Genomic DNA, 7,757 nt, shown 5'->3' with positions numbered 1-7,757 from the left:
GTAATAGGAGAAGTGACATTACCTGCCTATAGTGGCTTTGCTAGTCATGGTTTAGTGGTTATGCTTGGAGGTTAGTGAGGTTAATTTCTTGTCTATTTCATTTATTACTTTCCTCTTTGTGTCTGCAGTTTTACCACTAATGTTACATGTACTTCGAATCCAAGTGTTGGCTGTATCTTTGCAGGAATTACTGAAAGATGGAAACAAATTGTCGCATTCCATCTCAATGGTAAATCTATTTCCGGGGACAGTCTAGCTTCTCTTATTATTGATGTCGTAACACATGCAAGCGGTATTGGTCTGAAAGTTGTGGCTGTTACTTCAGACATGGGGTCAAGCAAACAAGCGATGTGGAAGATTGATATTGATATGCCATTGATATTGAATATTGATATGCCACATGAACTGCCCACTTGTCATCCTATATTGCAGAAAATAGTGAGGAAGTTTGTGATTGTTAGACTTCATATTTTATGTCAAAAACATACCTCGGCCTCACAGTCAGTGCAGTTTGCTAGCAAAAGCATGGCCATGTGAACAATAGCTCAGAATATTCATTATTAAGTATTTTTGAAATTTGATGCTTTCCATAGTTTTACTGTACTCATTCTTGTTGACTAGTATAACATGTATATATGTTATAAACATGTGTAAGTTAGCCATTGCACACAAAATACTACGTTGGCGTACCTTACTATAGTTCTAGTACAGCTTAGCTTCTTTGACTTGTTTATTCGAAGTTAATAATTTTTTATTGTAACATTACTATGAAAGATTTTCTATGTAGTATAATATGCCCTTTTAGTGTTCAGTTTTTATTATGGGAAGTTGATCAGTTTTTATGTTGTACTTCATACTTCTTGCACGTCTGGTTAAAATCATTGTCTGAAAATAAATTTGCTGTTGTCCATTTATTTGCATAAAACAAGCCTGTTTATAATTTTATGAACAGAAAAATTGGCAAGTGATGGTATTATAAATATAATTATCAATGTGAATACATTAAATTGTTTGTTTGGCCGCCCAAAGTTGTGAAATTGCAAGTTAACACAATTTAGTTGAGACATTCTAGTGCAGATAATAGGTGTTATTTACTAAAAGGTAGCAGAAAATCTGTAAATATGGAGTTGTCACTTTTACAACTGCTATGTGAGTTAGAGCAAAACCTGAGCTTTTTTGTGGTATACTTGATAGTGCTCTAAGGTTACCCAAAGTAGTTTTATTAACTGATAAACAAAGACAGGTAAGAGCAGCCCATTGTAACTCTATATAAAAGTAGGCGTGGCCGATGTTTGTTTGGAACTTTCGATGCATTTGAAACGGCTCTGTTGGTGACGTAACACTCCCTATACGACACTGGTCTTTGCTAATACGGAAAAAGCTAGTTTCTAGCCAAAAAGTCTTAGGGGAGAGCCACGGTATATAATACGGCATACGGGGAGTCTTAGGGGAGAGCCACAGTATATAATACGGCATACGGGGAGTCCAAGGGGAGTGTCACGGTATATAATACGGCATACGGGGAGTCTTAGGAGAGAGCCACGGTATATAATACGACATACGCGATAGAAAAATTTTCGTTCTTCCCCTCCTAAGTCTCATTTCCCCTTAACTTGCTACAACCCGCGAAATTCGTTCTCGTTGCCATCCCGCTAAAACCTTTTACATTTACCATTTACAGAAGATTTCCTCGCCGATATACAGGCATTTACAGAAGATTTCCTCGCCGACGTATAGGCATTTACAGAAGATTTCCTCGCCGACGTATAGGCATTCACAGAACATTTCCTCGCCGACGTATAGGCATTTACAGAACATTTCCTCGCCGACGTACAGGCACTTACAGAACATTTCCTCGCCGACGTATAGGCATTTACAGAACATTTCCTTGCCGACGTACAAGCACTTGCAAAACATTTCCTCGCCTAGGTATAGGAATTTACAGAACATTTCCTCGCCGACGTACAGGCATTTACAGAGGATTTCCTCGCCGAAGTATTGGCATTTACCATAGATATATATACCTAGATTGGCCAATATGGAAAAAGCCTGTCAGACTTAAATAGCATGACGTAACATCATTGTATTGTACATGTACTGCACTGCTGGTAACAATGAAGCTTATGAGGAGAATTTGACAAAATTACATTTATTTTCACATAGAAACCTTCTCGGATACATAATTCAGCAAACTAAAGCAATTCTGTGATAATATTTGATAACCACCTTAGATTAAAACTAAAAGTTATGAATTGTTGCGAACAAGTCATGAGCCATCAGGGCTTTATTTGCCACCCTCTCCTATACCCATTCTCTCTTTTCCCCTTCTCCAAAGAAAAAGTGAGAAAGGGAAAAGAGAGAAGGGAGAAAAGAGAGAGGGGGCAAATAGCCCACCCACTCAAAGATCCAGACCCTGGCTAGGTGAATAAACTAATATCATGTTGAACTAAACATGATAAAATATGATGAGCCTGTGAAGTTTTGATCTGATCAGGGAAATGGAACCAACGGCTTTCTTAGCTAGAGCTGGAACAAGACCAAGGAATGCAGGGTCGGACCAGACTCGGGGTCAACAATGAGGACGAGGATCGGGTCGGACCGGGTCAGCACGATTTTTTATTCATTTAAGGATAAGAGATAGTTCTATTACAACCTATTGTTGTTACATCAATAACCTAAGATAAAAGAACCCACTATCACACCAATCATTATATTTTGTGGCTTGGTTTATAGATGCAATCTACAATTTATGGCTATACATTGGTTGATCAATGCTATTCAATGGGTGATAGATTATTGGCATGATTTGGCTAGTGTTTTTATTACAAATTTTATTATCAACTGCTATTATAATCAACAAGAGATTAGTTAAGAAATACTTTACAAATATAGAAATAGATAACCCAGCACAGTGGAAAACAAAAATCCATCACTTCCCTAAAACTTCTGGTATTAGTGAAAGAAACTAAAAATAAAATAAATTTGCTGGATTGAAGGTTTTTAGACGCGCTTTTAAATTCCTCAGGATGCCCTCATTGTAAATGCCTCAATAGTATTGAGGTGGATCGTTCTTTGTAGCTTAAAGGTTGACTTGCAACAAAATTCACATTACAGTTATTTGGTATCAAAATATTCACCATGTTTTACTCTGTTGTGTTGTAGGTGCCAAGTACGTGGAAAAATGATTACAAGCATTTAAAAGCTCAAAAACGAAAAGCCGTCGTAGATTGGAATTTCTTTATTTCGATGACGTAGACATTACAGTTTGGTTATCGTCTTGTCACGTGTTCTCACGTAAATTGAAAAGCCAATAAAAAGCTAAATATAAAACTTATCGTAGCACTAGTTTATGACAAACACTTCGGGTTTTACCGAATACCCTGTATCAAATATAGATGCTCGCTACTTTACAGTTTTGTTTCGGCGTTATTAAATCGTCAAGTCGTCATCTGATCGCGTGACCCAATATTTCGAAAATAATTTTTGCAGCATTTTTCGATTATCACAGGTGACCAACAGGCTCGTCATGATTATCAGACAATGATATGTACTCCTTCAAGCTAAGGTTAAACGATTTTTTACGGCAAGTTATAAGATAACAGTGCTAAAAGTGACGGCATTACAATGACGATAAAACAGACGCGAAAGAACAATAGACATGGTTTTATTGAATGCGTGAAGTATATTTACAAAAATAGTTTGACGAATTAGGTTGCATGAAAGTGTAAACAGAAACCATCTTGTAACAACTACATCCTATTTGAGCCGTTTGGGAAAGCGAATCCAAACTATGGCGGTCTCGTGTTTCTGCGATTAACTGTTCGTTTTTGAGCTTTTAAGAGCTTGTAATCACATTTTCATATATTTGGCACCTACAACACAACAGAGTAAGACATGGTGAATCTTTTGATACCAAATAACTGTAATGTGAATTTTATTGCAAGTCAACCTTTAAACAATAGCATGATGTTGAACCTCAGCAACTTCGCCATGGTAGCACTTAGTGCTAGCCTGGGAAGGTTTTTCACCAATCCAGCACTACTAAGCAATACTCTCGTTGCTTTCTCATTGTGGTTGCAAACCTCAATCACCACAGGCAAAGATAAAGTCAAGCCACCACGATTCTTAACGGTGATTAGGGAATTTGTTGCTTGGTTGACATCATAGTTGGTAACATCTACGATGCTAGTGATACAATCATTACATTTCAGCTTTGGTGACCTAGCCAGCTACATAGCCAGCTGTAAAATAATTATTCTGTCTCATTTTTGACTTGAGACATATTTGGATACTCATCATATTTAGTCATGTTTAGTTCAGCATGATATTAGTCTATTTACCTAGCCAGGGTCTGGCTCTTTGAGTGCATGGGCTATTTGCCTCCCCCCATTTCCTTTCTCCCTTCTCTGTTTTCCCCTTCTCACTTATTCTTTGGAGAAGGGGAAAGGAGAGAATAGGGATAGGAGAGGGTGGCAGATAAAGCCCTGATGGCTCATGATTTGTGTGCAACAATTCATAGCTTTAATAGTTTTAATCTAAGGTGGTTATCAGATATTATCACATAATTGCTTTAGTTTACTGGATTATGTATCCAAGAAGGTTTTTATGTGAAAATAAATGTAATTTTGTCAAATTCTCCTCATAAGATTCATTGTTACCAGCAGCGCAGTCAAGTGTGAGGTACAATACAATGGCGTTACGTCATGCTAATTAAGTCTGACAAGGCAACGGGTAGGATTAGCTATTATTGGCCAATCTAGGTTTATATATCTATGGCATTTACAGAACATTTCTTCGCCGACGTATAGGCATTTACAGAACATTTCCTCGCAGACGTATAGGCATTTACAGAATATTTCCTCGCCGACGTATAGGCATTTACAGAACATTTCCTCGCCTACGTATAGGCATTCGCAGAACATTTCCTCGCCGACGTATAGGCATATACAGAACCTTTTCCTCGCCGACGTATAAGCATTTACAGAACATTTTCTCGCTGATGTATGGGCATTTACAGAAGATTTCCTCGCCGACGTATAGGCGTTTACAGAACATTTCCTCGCCGGCGTATAGGCATTTACAGAACATTTTCTCACTGACGTATAGGCATTTACAGAACATTTCCTCGCCGACGTATAGGCATATACAGAACATTTCCTCGCCGATGTATAGGCATTTACAGAACATTTCCTCGCCGACGTACAGACACTTACAGAACATTTCCTCGCCGACGTATAGGCATATACAGAACATTTCCTTGCCGACGTATAGGCATTTACAGAACATTTCCTCGCCGATGTATAGGCATTTACAAAACATTTTCTCGCCGACGTATAGGCATTTACAGAACATTTCCTTGCCGACGGATAGGCAGCTGAATATTTGAAGGCATTGAAGATTTTCTCGCCGACGCGACATACAGGCAAATACGCAGCATTTCCAGCTGGCATACTGTCATTGAGCAGCCAGTGAGAGAGACACACCCAACGACAGGCTAAAGAGAGCTAAGTTGTATCAATTACAAGTAAAGCCGAAATAGATAGTTTGGCGTTTGAATTAAATTAACTGGTAGATTACCTTAAATATTATACGTAATTATAGAAAGATTTTTTAGAAATCAAAATAGGGATTTTCTAGAATTGGTCTAGCAACATTTTAAAACTGTTTGCAATTATTCCTTTTTTGTATTGCTTTAATCTGCTCTTGCTGGCTTGTGGATTGGCTATTTGGGTAACTTGGAGGTTTGACGCAGGACTGGTCTACTCGGTTTGTTCACTTCTCCTGCTCATCTATCATTGACTGGTTGCATGTGTATGTAGCTTAGCATTTATTTTAGTGCACTAGCTCAAACAAAACGTTAGGTTTGTGTTGCATATTTAACGGTATAATTTTAAAGCATAATCAAGTGACATAGTTGTGGTAAAACGAATTTAAAACATTAATAAATAAAAATGAGCGACTCTGAACTTACTACGGAGCCCATTTCGAGCCAAGGGGAAGCAAGCAAGGGGAGAACGCTCATGACGTCAAGAAGCTCTGAGCGAATCAAAAGGTCCATGTTACATAAAGATGTTGCTAATCAGATCAACGCAGAATTCGAAACCATGGAGAACTTTTTGCAAGATTATCACACAGCGGCAGAGATGAAAGAATTTCTTGATGAAATCGATGAAGTGTTTCAGGATATAAATGCTAAATGGTTAGAATTAGATAGTCTGACAGAAAAGATAACTCTTAAAAACACGTTTGACTTATTTAAATCAACCATTGATGAAAATAAGAGAATTGTTCTTGAAAAGATAGAAGAGGCAACAAAAGAGTTGGAAGATGATACGGATAGCGAGACTGAAAGAGAGTTAGAACAAGCGGTTGCCAAGTTTAAACAGCTCATGGCTAGAAAAAGAGTTAGAGTTTCAAACAAATCTTCTGTAGCAAGCACCACACGATTAAACAAAGAGAGAACTTCTTCATTAACAGAATCTACTCTAGTTCCTTCAATAGTCAAAACAAGTACGCATGGCTCAGAAACAAGCGAAATACAATCATTCACCAATGCATTGATTTCGACAATGAGAGCAACTAAACGATCAACTTTAGAACCCAATGTTTGTCAGGGTGACCCTATCTCTTTTAGAGAATGGGAAATAGACTTTGACGCGTATATAGAATCCAAAAGGCCTCACAGAACTTAAGCAGCTGAGACACTTAAAAACATTTGTGGCTGGCAAGGCATTTGAAGCAGTTAGTGGATACCTTTTAACTAACACAAAGCAAGCTTACGCTGATGCTAGAGAAGACCTAAGGGATCGATTTGAGAAACAATACGATGCGGCGCAAAGTTTGAGAAAAAAGCTGGAGGAATTCCGGAAGATTGGTCCCCAGAGATGCCGACTCTGCAAGAAGATACTGGAACTTTTTGACACGTCAAATCTGCCATGGGAAATTGCGACTCGTTTCACATTCTAAATGACAGAAATCAAAACGATCCGCTAGCCAGGAAGCTGCCAGAATGGATGCTCCGAGCTGGGCAAAAAAAGTGAAAGCATCTAAAAAGGACAAGGACCGCTACCCATCTTTTGGAGAGTTTGCAGAGTTTGAAAAAGATCAAGTTGAAGATTTGGAGGAAAAGCAGAAGATCAGCGGACAAGAAGCTAGGCAGACAAACTGGCGTAGCCTCGATGCCACTGGAAAAATGGTAAAGGCCAATGCACAGCCAAACCCGACTAAATTATGGAGCCATGCAGCAAGAGCTTCTAAGCCTACAAAATGTTTCTATTGCAAAAACGCTCATCCTACCAAGGAATGCTGGGCCCTTGCAAATTTACCCCAAAAAGAGAAGCACACTTTCTTTCATGAAAACGGGCATTGCTTTGGATGCGTAAGAAATGGTCATAGATCTAAAGATTGTCAAAGCAGGGCAACATGCTCGAGGATACAATGTGGAAAGAAGCACCCAACCGTACTTCACATGGATTCCTCAACGATACCTAATAACTGGCGAACATTGCATCAGGCTGAAAGCTTGAAGTCATTCAGCGATGGAACTGCTACGCCGGACCATTTCAAGCTGGTAAATCCAATGGAAGTGAAAGAATAGCTGTCAATATTTTGGTAACTTTACTTGTGGGTACATGTAAATACTTCAATATATTATTAGTTTGTTTCTCCTTACTGGTTATTATAAGTTATAGACATAGTTACTAGTTTTGCAATTTTACTTAGACATATATTTCTATGCATAGTCAAACCTGACAGTG

The sequence above is a fragment of the Watersipora subatra genome, chromosome 4 (genome assembly GCF_963576615.1).
Source record: "Watersipora subatra chromosome 4, tzWatSuba1.1, whole genome shotgun sequence".
Taxonomy (NCBI): Eukaryota; Metazoa; Bryozoa; class Gymnolaemata; order Cheilostomatida; family Watersiporidae; genus Watersipora; species Watersipora subatra.
This window is presented reverse-complemented; position numbering follows the sequence as displayed.